Raw genomic sequence first — 17500 nt, 5'->3', positions numbered from 1 at the left:
CACATACACATGTACATACATACACACACACATACACAAAACATATACATATATAACACACACACACATATAAATATATATATATATATATATATATATATATATACACACATACAGACAAAACATATACATACATAAACACACACATATATACATAAACATGAGCACACACATATACACAAATATATTTACATGCATAAACACAACCACACACACACACATATATATATTTGAGATGGGAAGCACTCTCTGGTCTTTTTAACAAAGTGGTCTATTGAATAAAATAATAATAAAGCGTGACGTTTCAGGGACACACTCCCCTTCCTCAGGTTCTGAGGAAAGGGAGACCCCCAAAACATCACGCTTGATTCAATAAACTACTTTGTTAAAAAGACCAGAGAGTGCCTTCCATTTCCTATATATTGAACCGCCTGCACCCTGGCAGATGATGAATAAGTTGAGTGTGCTCTTTACTGTACATATATATATACAGTCGTATGCAAAGGTGTGTAGGCACCCTTGACAATTTCCATGATTTTCATTTATAAATAATTGGGTGTTTGGATCAGAAATTTTATTTTGATCTATCAAATAACTGAAGGACACAGTAATATTTCAGTAGTGAAATGAGGTTTATTGAATTAACAGAAAATGTGCAATATGCATCAAAACGAAATTAGACAGGTGCATAAATTTGGGCACCCTTGTCATTTTGTTGATTTGGATACCTGTAACTACCTAGCACTGATTAATTGGAACATACAATTGGTTTTGTAAGCCCATTAAGCCTTGAACTTCATAGACGGGTGCATCCAAACATGAGAAAAGGTATTTAAAGTGGCCAATTGCAAGTTGTTTTTCTCTTTTACTCTCCTCTGAAGAGTGGCAACATGGGGGCCTCAAAACAACTCTCAAATGACCTGAAAACAAAGATTGTTCAACATTATGGTTTAGGGGAAGGCTACAAAAAGCTATCGCAGAGATTTAAGCTGTCAGTGTCCACTGTGAGGAACATAGTGAGGAAATGGAAGACCACAGGCACAGTTCTTGTTAAGGCCAGAAGTAAAATATCGGAGAGGCAAAGGATGGTGAGAACGGTCAAAAACAGCCCACAGCCCACCTCCAAAGACCTACAACTTCATCTTGCTGCAGATGGTGTCACTGTGCATCTTTCAACAATTCAGCACACTTTGCACAAGGAGAAGCTGTATGGGTGAGTGATGCGGAAGAGGCCTTTTCTGCACACACGCCACAAACAGAGTCACTTGAGGTATGCAAACGCACATTTGGACAAGCCAGCTTCATTTTGGAAGGTGCTGTGGACTGGTGAAACAAAGATTGAGTTATTTGGTCATAACAATGGGCATTATGCATGGCGGCAAAGGAACACAGTGTTCCAAGACAAACACTTGCTAGCCACAGTAAAATTTGGTGGATGTTCCATCATGCTGTAGGACTGTGTGGCCAATGCTGGTACTGGGAATCTTGTTAAAGTTGAGGGTTGCATGGATTCCACTCAATATCAGCAGATACTTGAGAATAATGTTGAGGAATCAGTCACAAAGTTAAAGTTACGCCGGGGCTGGATATTTAAAAAAGGCAACGACCCAAAACAGTGCTGAAAATCTACTCTGACATTTATGCAGAGGAACAAGTACAATGTTCTGGAATGGCCATCCCAGTCCCCAGACCTGAATATCATTGAAAATCTGTGGGGTGATTTGAAGCGGGCTGTCCATGCTCGGCAACCATCAAACCTAACTGAACTGGAGATGTTTTGCAAGGAGGAATGGTCCAAAATACCTTCATCCAGAATCCAGACACTCATTACAGGCTATCGGAAGCGTCTAGCTTGAGAAAGGGCTGATTGTTGGTCTGAAACGTTGCTTTTGTATCCCATATTGCACAATAAAAAGTTTTTTTGCACCAGCTGGAGCATCTCTGCTTTTTCTATATTGACATTGGGCTTGGTAAGCCTGTTCCGTGCTGTGCGGTGAGTGCTGTGTTTCACGCTACATTGTTCCAAAATACCTTCATCCAGAATACAGACACTCATTACAGGATATAGGAAGCATCTAGAGGCTGTTATTTCTGCTAAAGGAGACTCTACTAAATATTGATGCAGTATTTCTGTTGGGGTGCCCAAATTTATGCACCTGTCTAATTTCATTTTGATGTATACTGCACATTTTCTTTTAATACAATAAACCTAATTTCACTACTGAAATATTACTGTGTCCTTCAGTTATTTAATAGATCAAAATGAAATTGCTGATCCAAACACCCAATTATTTATAAATGAAAATCATGGAAATTGTCAGGGGTGCCTAAACTTTTGCATACGACTGTGTGTGTGTGTGTGTGTATATATATATATATATATATATATATATATATATATATATATATATATATATATATAGAGAGAGAGAGAGAGACTCTCTCACAGGAACGAACAACTGGCTCAATACCATTGTTAGCCTGTTCTATGGCGATTTACTACTTGGGTGCAGCTTTTTAGCCCAGTAATGATTTTCACAGAGTAGAACTTTCCTGTAGTATATCAGTCTGATCCCGCCTATTACGGTCAGTCCAGCGCCGAAATACCAGGCAATTCTTCTCTGAACGAGGAACACAGCAACCCCAGAGGATAGTTTCGGCCTTTATATATAAATAAATAAATAAAGTATGTTCAGTGTGTATGTGTGTATGTATGTATGTGTGTGTGTATATATATATATATATATAAATTATGTACAGTGTGTGTGTGTGTGTATATATATATATATATATATATATATATATATATATATATATATATATATATATAAATATATAAATTATGAACAGTGTGTGTATATATATATATTAATTAATCTGGGTGTAGTGTGCCTACACAATTAAACAGTCAGAAGAAACAGCATTAAAAAAGATTTAAAGAGGTCAGTTTTGCGTCTGTGTTGGATACTCGCCTCTAGTGATCTTAGCGCCTCCGCTTTTTTGGGGACAAAGTATTCTAAAGTATGATAACACTTTAGCTACAGAATCATTGGAAGTGTTAGCAGAAAATGGAACAGATGCTCCTCTAATTTGTAGACTTATTTTCTTTTAAGACTATGAGGTAGAAATGATAGAAGCGAGAGCTCTTCCAGTCTGATTAGGGCTGTTGGTAAACTGATGGTTTAGTCCACTGGTTTTCAAACCCGTCCTCAGGCCTCAGAATAACTGAACAAGAGCACAGGTTAAATAATCAGCTTATTAGTAAACACAGATATTTACCTGCTCTCATTTAAGGTAATCCTGAAAATCTGGCCTGATAGAGGGCACAAGGACAGGTTTGAAAAGCAGCGATTAAGTACTTTTGACAAGATGTTTGTCTGTAAAAGAGTTAATTTTTAAAGGGCTGGATTCCTACCAAGGACAAATACTTCCCTCTTGCAGTCATAATGTGTGTTGGATGCATTTTAATTTTCAAGCTTGTAATAAATAATTCAGTGTTCTGCTCTATATCTTACATAGTAGTCTTTACAAGTATTTTATTCATTCTGAGAATGTTGTATTTGTAAGAGAGCTACAAGCATTTGACATAGTCCCCTATAGATTTCCTAAGGCACTATGTGGGGGTCTTACACAACCATTTGTGTCTTAAAGCATTACAGTAAATGTAAATTTTGATGCTAAAGTGCCCGGTTTTAAAAAATTTGATTAAAAACAGGGACACTTTAATTCATCAAAATTTACATTTCACTTGTTCCCACGGTCGTCGCAAGCCGTTTCTGACGTCAGAAATGATGTATAGGTCATCCTCCAATCACGGCTTCCCCCCCTGGGGGAATCAGTGTATGATTGGAGGAAGCCGGATTCCTCATTTTGGACCCAGGAAGAGGCTTTGCGACAGGTGGAGGAAGCTGGAGCGGCTGTCAAGATTAAAAGGTAAGTATGTCTTTCATGTAATTGGCAAGAGTCCATGTCACGTATGGGATATACAATCCTACCAGGAGGGGCAAAGTTTCCCAAACCTCAAAATGCCTATAAATATACCCCTCACCACACCCACAATTCAGTTTTACAAACTTTTGCCTCCTATGGAGGTGGTGAAGTAAGTTTGTGCTAAGATTTCTACGTTGATATGCGCTTCTCAGCATTTTGAAGCCCGATTCCTCTCAGATTACAGTGAATGTCAGAGGGATGTGAAGGGAGTATCACCTTTTGAATGCAATGGTTTTCCTCACGGGGATCTATTTCATATGTTCTCTGTTATCGGTCATAGAGATTCATCTCCTACCTCCCTTTTCAGATCGACGATATACTCTCATATTCCATTACCTCTACTGATAACCGTTTCAGTACTGGTTTGGCTATGTGTTATATGTGGATGGGTGTCTTTCGGTAAGTTTTCATTACTTAAGACACTCTCAGCTATGGTTTGGCACTTTATGCATTAATATAAAGGTCTAAATATATGTATTGTACTTATATTTGCCATGATTCAGGTTTTCAGTATATTAACTTTTGCAGACTGTCAGTTTCATATCTGGGAAATGTTTTTTTTACCAAAATTTATTTCTTACCTGGGGTATAGTCTCTTTTTCAAATTGACTGTCTTTTAAATTCACAGGCAGAATTAGGCTCGCGAGGGCGCAAAATGCCAAAGTTTATCGCGTCATTCTTGGCGCAATATTTTTTGGCGCAAAGTTACGTTCATTGACGCAAATGTGTCATTTCCGGCGTCTTAGTTGACGCAGAGTCCTTCACAAGCTTGTGAGTGTGACATTTTTGGCACCAGAAAAATATTTTTCTGTTTGTTGTGTGCCAAATATTTTCATTACTTAAGACCCCATTTTTATTTGCCTCTTGCCTTTTTCTATGTCAAAGGGCTATGATGTTTGTTTTTTTCCCCATCCCTGAAACTGCCATATAAGGAAATTGATAATTTTGCTTTATATGTTGTTTTTTTCTCTTACATTTGCAAGATGTCTCAATCTGATCCTGTCTCAGAATTCTCTGTTGGATCCCTGCTGCCTGATAACAGTTCTACCAAAGCTAAGTGCATTTGTTGTAAACTTGTGAAGATTATACCTCCAGCTGTGGTTTGTAATAGTTGTCATGGTAAACTTTTACATGCAGGAAATGTATCCATCAGTAGTAGTTCATTACCTGTTGCTGTTCCCTCAACATCTAATGCACAAGATATACCTGTAAATTTAAAATAATTTATTTTTGATTCTATTCAGAAGGCTTTTTCTGCTATTCCGCCTACTAATAAACATAAAAGGTCTTTTAAAACTTCTCATAGAGTTGATGAAATTTCAAATGACCGGCAACATACTGATTTATCCTTCTCTGATGAGGATCTATCTGATTCAGAAGATCCTGCCTCAGATATTGACACTGACAAATCCTCTTATTTATTTAAAATGCAGTATATTTGTTCTTTATTAAAATAAGTGTTGATTACATTGGATATGGAGGAAATTAGTCCACTTGATATTAAACTAGTAAACATTTAAATTCCGTTTATAAATCTACTGTGGTTATTCCAGAGGTTTTTCCAGTTCCTGATGTTATTTCTGATATGATTTCTAAAGAATGGAATAGGCCTGGTGGTACTTTTATTCCTTCTTCAAGGTTTAAAAAATTGTATTCTTTGCCAGCAGTTAGATTGGAGTTTTGGGTAAAGATCCCCAAAGTTGATGGGGCTATCTCTACTCTTGCTAAACGTTCTACTATTCCTACGGAAGATAGCACTTCTTTAAAAGATCTTTCAGATAGGAAACTTGAATCTTATCTAAGGAAGGCTCATTTATATTCAGGTCATCTTCTTAGGCCTGCAATTTCTTTGGCTGATGTTGCAGCTGCTTCAACTTTTTGGTTGGAAACTTTAGCGCAACAAGTATCAGATCATGATTTCTCTAGCATTGTTAAGTTGATTCAACATGCTAATAATTTCATTTGTGATGACATTTTTGATATCAAAATTGAAGTTAGTTATATGTCTTTAGCTATTTTAGCTAGAAGAGCTTTGTGGCTCAAATCTTGGAATGCTGATATGACTTCTAACTCCAGATTGCTATCTCTTTCTTTCCAAGGTAATACATTATTTGGTTCTCAGTTGGATTCAATAATTTCAACTATCACTGGGAGGAAGATATTTTTTTTGCCTCAGAATAAAAAACCTAAGGGTAAATCTAAAGCTTCTAACCGTTTTCGTTCCTTTCGACATAATAAGGAACAGAAATCTAATCCTCCCCCAAAGGAATCTGTTTCCAATTGGAAGCCTTCCTCAAATTGGAATAAATCCAAGCCATTTAAGAGATCAAAGCCAGCCCCCAAGTCCGCATGTAGGTGCGGCCCTCATTCCAGCTTAGCTGGTAGGGGGCAGATTAAAATTTTTCAAAGATGTTTTGATCAATTCTGTCCAAAATCATTGGATTCAGAGTATTGTCTCTCAGGGGTACAGAATAGGATTCAGAGTAAGACCGCCTGTGAGAAGATTTTTTCTTTCACGCATTCCAGTGAACCCAGTAAAGGCTCAGGCTTTCCTGAAGTGTGTTTCAGACCTGGAGTTATCAGGGGTAATCATGCCAGTTCTGTTTCAGGAACAGGGTCTGGGGTTTTATTCAAATCTATTCATTGTCCCAAAGAAAGAAAATTCTTTCAGACCAGCTTTGGATCTAAAGATTTTAAATCGATATGTAAGAGTACCAACTTTCAAGATGGTGACTATAAGGACTATTCTGCCTTTTGTTCAGCAAGGGCATTATATGTCCACAATAGACTTACAGGATGCATATCTTCATTTTCCGATTCATCCAGATCCCTATCAGTTCCCATTACCAATTTGTTGCTCTTCCTTTTGGCCTAGCGACGACTCCAAGAATCTTTTCAAAGGTTCTCGGTGCCCTACTCTCTGTAATCAGAGAGCAGGGTATTGTGGTGTTTCCTTATTTAGACGATATCTTGGTACTCGCTCAGTCTTTACATTCTGCAGAATCTCACACAAATCAACTAGTATTGTTTCTTCAAAGACATGGTTAGAGGATCAATTTACCAAAAAGTTATTTGATTCCTCAGACAAAGGTAACCTTTTTAGGTTTCCAGATAGATTCAGTGTACATGACTTTGTCTCTAACAGAGAAGAGACGTTTGAAATTGGTTGCAGCCTGTCGGAACCTTCAGTCTCAATCATTCCCTTCAGTAGCTATGTGCATGGAAGTTTTAGGTCTCATGACTGCAGCATCGGACGCGATCCCCTTTGCTCGTTTTCATATGAGACCTCTCTAGCTTTGTATGCTGAACCAATGGTGCAGGGATTATACAAGGATATCACAATTAATATCCTTAAATCCCAATGTTCGACTTTCTCTGACTTGGTGGTTAGATCACCATCGTATAATTCTAGGGGCCTCTTTTGTTCATCCAACCTGCACTGTGATCACAACAGATGCAAGCCTTTCAGGTTGGGGAGCTGTTTGGGGATCTCTGACAGCACAAGGGGTTTGGAAATCTCAAGAGGCGAGATTACCAATCAATATTTTGGAACTCCATGCAATTCTCAGGGCCCTTCAGTTTTGGCCTCTGTTGAAGAGAGAACCGTTCATTTGTTTTCAGACAGACAGTATCACAACTGTGGCATATATCAATCATCAGGGTGGGACTCACAGTCCTCAAGCTATGAAAGAAGTATCTCGGATACCTGTTTGGGCGAAATCCAGCTTCTGACTAATTTCTGCGGTTCATATCCCAGGTATAGACAATTGGGAAGCTGATTATCTCAGTTGTCAGACTTTACATCCGGGAGAATGGTCACTCCACCCAGATGTGTTTAATCAAATTGTTCAGATGTGGGGGCTTCCAGAAATAGATCTGATGGCATCTCATCTAAACAAAAAACTTCCCAGGTACCTGTCCAGGTCCAGGGATCCTCAGGTGGAAGCAGTCGATGCATTGACACTTCTGTGGTGTTATCAACCTGCTTATATTTTCCTGCCTCTAGTTCTTCTTCCAAGAGTGATCTCCAAGATCATCATGGAGCAATCGTTTGCGCTGCTGGTGGCTCCAGCATGGTCTCACAGGTTTTGGTATGCAGATCTTGTTCGGATGTCCAGTTGCCAACCTTGGCCACTTCCATTAAGGCCAGACCTTCTATCTCAAGGTCCGTTTTTCCATCAGGATCTCAAATCATTAAGTTTGAAAGGAAATTGAACGCTTAGTACTTAGTCATAGAGGTTTCTCTGACTCAGTGATTAATAACATGTTGCAGGCTCGTAAATCTGTTTCTAGAGAGATTTATTATCGAGTTTGGAAGACTTACATTTCATGGTGTTCTTCTCATAAATTCTCTTGGCATTCTTTTAGAATTCCTAGAATTTTACTGTTTCTTCAGGATGGTTTGGATAAATGTTTGTCTGCAAGTTCCTTGAAAGGACATATCTCTGCTCTTTATGTTTTATTCCACAGGAAAATTGCTAAACTTCCTGATATTCATTGTTTTGTACAGACTTTGGTTCGTATCAAGCCTGCCATTAAATCAATCTCTCCTCCTTGGAGTCTTAATTTGTTTTTGTTTGTTTTTTTAAATACTTTTTATTGAGTTTTCATAATGAAACATGATACAAATCAAATTCAATAACAAAACTAGTTCAGTCTGTAAAAGTGTCATAAGCAAAATACAATTATCGGGATTTTACTCCGAATAGTGTTTCTCAATAAATCATATATGCAACACCACATTCCACCACGTACATTGGATATCACATCTCACATTATATTTCCTCCAATCCTTTCCTTCTCTTTGGAAATCTGTCTCATCCGCCTTACTCCTTCAATATACATAATGTATGGTTCCCAAAGATCAATAAAACGATCTTTAGTGTTTAATAATTCTGCCGTAGCGCTTGACATAGTGTAATGATATTCTATTCTCTTTTCGATATAATCAAAGGATGGGATATCAGTTTTCCAAAATTTAGCTATACACAAGCCAGTGACAGTACAATTCATATTAACTAATTTGGAGGGCCTCTTTAGAGGTCCTTCTAAGGGGAAATGTATTAAAGCCTCCTCTGGGGAAAGGGTTATATCTGCTTCTAATATTTCACTTATAAGGGCTGAGACATGATCCCACACCCGCTTAACCCTGTCACAGTGCCACCACATATGTAAGTAGGTACCTATTTCATTGCATCCTCTATAGCAATGGTGATGTCCCCTGTCCTCCGTCTTGGCCAATCATAGTAGGATAAATATACCATCTATGCAGTACTTTTAAGACGTTTTCTTTTAGCGCTGCGTTGGGGGAAAATGTAATGCCTCTCTGGATGTTTTCAGTCCAGGTCTCTATTGACCAGGATCTACCCAGATCTTTTTCCCATTTTATCATGGTACTATTTCCACCCCCCCTCTTTGATATTAAAGATTGGATATAATAAGGTAATTATGCCCTTCTTATATTCTTTTGTTAAGCACAATGACTCATAAATTGTGTTGTTTGGCCTCGTTGTGTTTCCTATTATCTCCTGTACCCTAGATTTGAGTTGTAAATAATGAAACCAAAGATTACTATCTGCGTTCCCCAACTCTTCATATTGTTTGAAAGTTATTATCTTACTATGAACCAAAGTGTCTGCGATGCGATAGAGGCCCTTGTTTTCCCACTTTCCCTGTAGTTGTGAGTTTGTCATTAAATTGATGGGTATTAGGGGTGTTGCCCTAGATCGGCTATTGATTAGTTTAAAAGTCTTGGTCAGTTTATCCCGTCTTAATTTGGTTTTGAAGGCTTTACAGGCTCCTCCATTTGAGCCTATTCATTCTTTGGACATTAAACTACTTTCTTGGAAAGTGTTGTTCCTTTTGGCCATCTCTTCTGCTAGAAGAGTTTCTGAATTATCTGCTCTTTCTTGTGATTCTCCTTTTCTGATTTTTCATCAGGATAAAGGCAGTTTTGCGGACTTCATTTAAATTCTTACCTAAGGTTGTGAATTCTAACAGCATTAATAGAAACATTGTTGTCCCTTCTTTGTGTCCTAATCCTAAGAATTCTTTGGAGAGATCTTTACATTCTTTGGATGTGGTGAGAGCTCTGAAATATTATGTTGAAGCCACAAAAGATTTCAGGAAGACTTCTAGTCTATTTGTTATCTTTTCTGGTTCCAGGAAAGTCAGAAGGCTTCTGCCGTTTCTTTGGCATCGTGGTTAAAGCTTTTGATTCATCAAGCTTATTTGGAGTCAGGTAAAGCCACCGCCTCAGAGAATTACAGCTCATTCTACTAGATCAGTTTCCACCTCTTGGGCTTTTAAGAATGAAGCTTCAGTTGATCAGATTTGCAAAGCAGCAACTTGGTCTTCTTTGCATACATTTACTAAGTTCTACCATTTTGATGTATTTGCTTCTTCGGAATCAGTTTTTGGTAGGAACGTTTTTCAGGCAGCTGTTTCAGTTTGATTCTTCTGCTTATGATTTAAGTTTTTCTTTTTTGAGAATTAACTTATATTTGGGTTGCGGATTAATTTTTTTCAGCGAAATTGCTGTTTTTATTTTTATCCCTCCCTCTCTAGTGACTCTTGCGTGGCGTTCCACGTCTTTGGTATTGCTATCCCATACGTCACTAGCTCATGGACTCTTGCCAATTACATGAAAGAAAACATAATTTATGTAAGAACTTAGCTGATAAATTCATTTCTTTCATATTGGCAAGAGTCCATGAGGCCCACCCCCTTTTTTATGGTGGTTATGCTTTTTTGTATAAAGCACAAATGCTTTGTTGATGCTTTTTACTCCTTTCTTTATCACCCCACTTCTTGGCTATTCATTAAACTTAATTGTGGGTGTGGTGAGGGGTGTATTTATAGGCATTTTGTGGTTTGGGAAACTTTGCCCCTCCTGGTAGGATTGTATATCCCATACGTCACTAGCTCATGGACTCTTGCCAATATGAAAGAAATGAATTTATCAGGTAAGTTCTTACATAAATTATATTTTTTTCACAACACAAGTGAAATGTAAATTTTGATGAATTAAAGTGCCCCGGTTTTTAATCAAAATTTTTAAAAAACGGGCACTTTAGCATCAAAATTTACATTCACTTTAAATAGTTCTTAGTTTCCTAATTCTGTTATTGCTAATTAATGTCTTTACTGTTGCTAAACAGCTTGTTTAATTGTGGTTCAATAGTCTGATCTTCTAATAGAAATAGGATTTAGCAACTCAAATGTGTAATAAACAAGTAAAATGTTGACTTTCTAGTTTGGTCCAGAATTACATCAGTAAAATGTCAATGTTTAAAATTCTTGTGTTGCTTAATTAAAAACAAGAAATTGGGTGCAGATTAAAGCTCACAAGTAGAAATTCCATGTCACCATTAATCTAACATTAGGTTTGTGGACTTAATTAAATCAATACACGTCTATGACAAGTTGCGGTTTGCATCAGTCGCCGGACAGTGTGTACCAGCTTCGTTTTCTCCTGCTGTGCGTCTTTTTAACTTTCCCTGTAAACAACAGATCTGGGCTCCTGATTTTGTGCCATCACAGCTACTAATGAAGGCAGAAGCGCGCTGTGTCAAAGAGCATTTCATTAGTTGGTGGGTGGCGGAGATGTTGTGTTTTTTTTTTTTACATGTTTTTCCTTCCTACCCTACTTCCCTTTCTCCTTCTCCTATGCAGCCCACCGCATCCACCCCCATCTTTCTCAAATCTCTACCCCCCTTTATTTTGTATTTTGTGACTGATTAGAAAGATCCGATACAAGCTCAGTTTTCATCCTCGTCTGAAGCTTATTTTGTACAACTGTATTTTTATGTTCGAGAATTACTTGTTATGGTTTAGCAGCGGCTCTGATATCGCATTTGTCTCATTCAAAGTAAAGTTTTTTTTACACAGACACCTTCTGAACACCAGTAGCTCAGTGCCTGTATTTTCCAACTGCTAAAGGCGAAATCCAAGCTGCAGCCGATTCTGCAAACCCCTACCACACACCTCATTTCTTTTTTTCCCACTTTCTTCCTTTTAGATCAGAGGAGAGACCTTGTCTTTGTTTTTCTCGCATGCATTATCTTAATATTTATGGATTGTCTATTATTTTAATTTTCACACTTATTGTGCTACTCTGCAGAATATTTTTCCAGCTTATAAATAAATTACAATAATAATATTGTATAGAATTTTAAATGACTGATACAAATCAGGCAAGATTTTCAGATCTTGTCTGGAGTCTCCTACTATTTTTTTCAATGCCCTGGTTAGAACTAGCACATTTTGATGACATAGTTATCCAGTCAATCATGTAGTCCCATTTCTGTATTCTCTGGCACTGCCATAATACTATTACATGGCATGGTATGTAAGCTGGATGTCTTGTGCACTCTAAGACATGGATTTATTATTTGCGACTTATTTTACAGCGCTGTGCATTTTGTAGATGATTGTGTGGTTATTTATAGTATCATATGTGCCCATACGCCAGAGCTTCCCATATGCTGCTTCTGATGAGATGTTCTCGATGAGGAACCTTTAACCACATTGAGATGCAGTGACAAACTTTTAGCTTAGCAAAGGGATGAAAACGATAGTGGTGTGATAGATGGAAATCTATAGTGGCAGATTTGTATAGCTTCATATGTAGTGTTTGTGGGAACATTTTATTATTATTATTATTATTATCGGTTATTTGTAGAGCACCAACAGATTCCGCAGCGCTAGACATTAAATTCAAAAGTGCACTTAAAGGGACATTAAACCCAAACATTTTCTTTCATGATTCAGACAGAGAATACAATTGTAAACAGCATTCCAATTCACTTCTATTATCTAATTTGCTTCATTCTTTAGCTATGCTTTGTTAAAAAATAGCAATGCACATGGGTGAGCCAATCACATGAGGCAAATATGTGCAGCCACCAATCAGAAGCTACTGAGCCTATCTAGATATGCTTTTCAGGAAGAAATATCAAGAGAATTAAGCAAAATAGATAACAGAAGTAATTTAGAAAGTTGTTTAAAATGGTATTCTCTATCTGAATCATGAAACAAAAAAATTGGGTTTAATGTCCCTTTAAGTACCTACGTTGTGGTGGTAAATCTTACTCTGTGTTTAGATAAATGTGTAGGTGTTCAAAGATAAAAAAAAAATAATAATAAAAAAAGTTTATAGAATAACATGTCTAATTTTTAATACATTTATGTTAAATGATGCAATTAATTTGTGCTTTGTATAGCAGAAAATTATATAATATTAGAATATACTACACTGCCCCCACCCAGCTACTTCATAATGTCACCCGGCTGGCACCATTTTCTGTAGAGAAAACAGATATGATTTGTTGTGAAAAAGCATTAGTGGGCTAAAAATAAGCTGCACCCAGGTGATAGATTACCATAAAACAAGCTAACAAGACGTGGACTCCTTGCTCAGTGTGCTTAGAGGAATATGGCTACACCTCACTGACGAGGCCCAATGAAGGCCAAAATAATCGTCTGGGGTTGCTGTGTTCCTTGTTCAGAGAGGAATTGCCTGGTATTTCAGCGCTGGACTGACCTTAAAAGGTGGAATCAGACGGATAAACTACAGCAAAGTTCTACTCTATGAAAAGCATTACTGGGCTAAAAGATCCTGCACCCACCATAGAAGAAGCTAACAATTTATTTAGCTGTCTGTTCCTGAGAGTGCACATCATTATATATATAGTCACGTTGATTGGAGTAGCCATGTTAGTCCAGAGATTTAGATATCAAAATAACAAGAGTATTGCACTGAGCAATGATACTTTTATTGGACTAACTATACATTTATAAGTTGACAAGCTTTCGGACGAGTTCCTTCCTTTTTCAAGTCTGAAGCAATACTGAAGCAAAATTGGTATTAGTATGGTCAGTATTGCTTCAGCCTTGAAAAAGGAAGACATTCGTCCGAAAGCTTGTCAACTTATAAATGTATAGTTAGTCCAATAAAAGTATCATTGCTCAGTGCAATACTCTTGTTATTTTGATATATACAGTACATAAATATATATATATTCCTTTTTTAAATCTGATTTACAGTGCATTGAATGGTTATTTTTATATAGAAGCCTTGACCTGAATAAACTACTCATTTTAGGGTTGTTAAACTTGTCCTTTCCCACCAATGAGCAAACTGTCCCTAGGGATACATTGTGCACAGACATGCACTCCCTATTTAATGACTGCTTTGTCATATGCATGCATGTTTGCGGGTAATGTCCCATTCATATCACTTACCCACTGTAAGGATTAAATAACCGATTGTTAAGCAAGCTAATAAATGGATCTCTGCACTATGTAAATATTCATGAACGTAACCAGACTAGCTAGGTCAGTAACCCGTATGAAACATTCATCAGTTTATAAACACAATGCTTTACACGCAAGAGACGGAGCAGAGCTGTAGTTTTGTGCAACCTCTCCTGATTTGAAGGACGTCCATATTTCCTCCACCTCTCGCCAGTTGGTGAGGACAAGGTTATGCCTCTGGGGTATCAGACCAAATATAACCCCAAACCAGTTGGCTTCACAACGCATAGCACAATAAGAATTTATCTGCTCACAATCACCCCTGCCTGGGACTTGTATTATTGAAATACAGCTTGAGTATAAATATGTGTTTAACTCTAGCAAGGGTGTTAAACACATAGTCCTCTCCAAAACAGCAATGCACTACTGAGAGCTAGCTGGTCACATCTGGTGAGCCAATGTCAAGAGGCATGTGTGTACAGCCACATGCTGCTTCTGAGCCTTCCCAGGCATGCATTTCAACAAAAGATACCAAGAGAACAAAGTCAGTTTGCTAATAGACATAACTTGAAACGTTCCATGCTCTATGACACTGGTTTTCAGACCTGTCCCCAGGCCTCCCAAAACAGACCAGATTTTAAGGATATCTGAACTGGAGCACAGGGGAAATAATCAGCTGATTAGTAAACATGGTAATTAACCTCCTCTCATCCAAGGTAATCCTGAAAATATGACCTGTTAGGGAGGCCTGGGGACAGGTTTTAAAACCAGTGCTCTATCAGAACCAATAAAGTTTAATTTTAGACTTTAAAGGGACATGAAACCCAAACGTTTTTCTTTTCACAATTCAGATAGTGCACGTTAAACTTTCTTCAAAGTTCAAATTTGCTTCATTCTTTTGGTATCCTTTGTTGAAGGAGCATCTATGCACTATTGGGAGAGAGCTGAACACCAGGTTGAAAAAACAAATGAAAAGAGTCGTTTATGTGCAGCCACCATTTAGCAGCTCGCTCCCAGTAATGCATTGCTGCGGCAGAGGCTACCTAGGATACCAAGAGAATCTTGGGTTTCATGACCCTTTAATGTCATTTAATTCTATAATTTTCTTCTAAAAAATGTCATTTGCAGCCCATAGATATACAAAATCCTGTTGATATTTTACCTTTCATGTGACTCAGGCTTTTAAGTTACAGTTTAAAACAAAGTTAAAATGTGTGATAAACCATAAAATAACTGCCGATCTAACTGATATCACAGCCGCACCGTGGATTAAACACACACTGTAGCTTTGGCCATTGGTTCGATGTTCGTCTTAATAAAATTACCAAATACATTCATATAATAAAGTTGTGCTTTAAATATAAAAGCTATGGTGTTTTGGATATAAAATAACTGCTCTCTATGGACATCAGACTTGAGGGCTAACCTGCACTCATTAATTAGACCCCTGACATTTCACTTGCTGTCATGAAATACCAGCCCTGAGGTTAATATAACCTTTTCCAAAACCACTTGTCCTGCAGCTCACAGCTATACTTATGTCAGCGGCTGGGATGTTACACGTGACGCATATTCAGCAAACGATTCTTAATGATCGTATAGTCCTTATAAATGTAAATATGAGAGCACATTAGTAACTTAAAATGAAAGCTACTTTTTATATCACATATTTAAACATTAAAGTGGTTATTTATTTGCATGAAGCAAAAAACAAAACATACTATTTATTTATTTTGCTGCACACAGATCCACCCTCCTCTAGTTTTACAAAACCGCTGAATTTGTCCAGCCAATCAATACATTTGCTGCAGTATCTCGCCAGCTGCCTTTCTCTGTAGGGGAAAAACAGGCCCACATAGAGACCGAGGGAGGGTAGACTTAAGCGTTAAAGCACTTGCTGCAGCATAACTAACAAACTGCCATGTGAAAACTAAGTGTGTGTGTATAATACACCTGCATTCTATTAAATATATACACATTTATGTCCATTTACTTGTATCCCATAAACATCTATATCTCTGCACAACTAGATTACAGAGCAGAAGTGCAGGCAGTATACTTTGGCCATATTGCCGGTTTGAGTCAGGCCTTTAAAGGGACATCATACCCAAGTGTTGAAGTAATCAAAGGGACATTAAACACTAAATTAATAGATAGATGGATGCATTTAAAGAGAAGATTAGTCTAAGAATAACCTGTAGATGTATTTTATAAAGTTTCATTAGTTTAAATATTGACGTAATAAGTGTAAAGTTTTAGTGTCTATAACACAATGGGAGCTGCCATGTTGTAACTTAGGTCACCTTCTCTGCTGTGGCCAATTAGGGACAGTAATAAATAGGTCACTAGAGTGTGCAGCCAATGGCTGTGTGGGATATAACAGTGTTCTGCACTTCCATTTCTAACAGCAACTGAAAAGCTCATAATTTCAGAATGGAATTACAGGAAAGGGGACAAAATAAATAATGAAAATATATTGCAGAGATTTTTTTGTATGTATGTATATATATATATATATATATATATATATATATATATATATATATATATATATAAATCTGACTAGAAACTCTCACCTGAGCATCTCTATGGGCCTGATAAGCTAAACGTTGTCAGTTCAGACGTGGTTTTTCTTTCCGACCCTCACATGGGCTGCCCTGGTGGAATTATCATAAAAAAAGGGCAGTTGCTGCCAGTGGTGAACCGTCTCCTATTGAAAATAATGGAGCAAGCTTGAAATAAAACTTTGCTCCATAGACTGAAGTTAGCAGCGAACTAAACACTGAAAATGTTGAGTGTTGTATGAAATTGTGTTGTGTGTTTTATGAGTGTGTGGTGTGTGTTGTATGAGAGTGTGGTGTGTGTTTTATGAGTGTGTGGTGTGTGTTTTATGAGTGTGTGGTGTGTGTTGTATGAGAGTGTGGTGTTTTATCAGAGTGTGGTGTGTGTTTTATCAGAGTGTGGTGTGTGTTTTATGAGTGTGTGGTGTGTGTTGTATGAGAGTGTGTTGTGTGTTGTATGAGAGTGTGTTGTGTGTTGTATGAGAGTGTGTTGTGTGTTTTATGAGAGTGTGGTGTGTGTTTTATCAGAGTGTGGTGTGTGTTTTATGAGTGTGTGGTGTGTGTTGTATGAGTGTGTGGTGTGTGTTGTATGAGAGTGTGTTGTGTGTTTTATGAGAGTGTGGTGTGTGTTTTATCAGAGTGTGGTGTGTGTTTTATGAGAGTGTGGTGTGTGTTTTATGAGAGTGTGGTGT

General features: G+C 37.6%; 1 protein-coding gene across 1 annotated transcript in view; it reads left to right on the top strand.

The window, feature by feature from the left end:
- MED27 (mediator complex subunit 27) overlaps positions 1-17500 on the top strand; it is a 742931-nt gene that overhangs the window by 424439 nt on the left and 300992 nt on the right. The gene's annotated exons all lie outside the window — the stretch shown is intronic.

This window comes from Bombina bombina, chromosome 12 (genome assembly GCF_027579735.1).
Source record: "Bombina bombina isolate aBomBom1 chromosome 12, aBomBom1.pri, whole genome shotgun sequence".
Lineage (NCBI taxonomy): Eukaryota > Metazoa > Chordata > Amphibia > Anura > Bombinatoridae > Bombina > Bombina bombina.
This window is presented reverse-complemented; position numbering and strand designations above follow the sequence as displayed.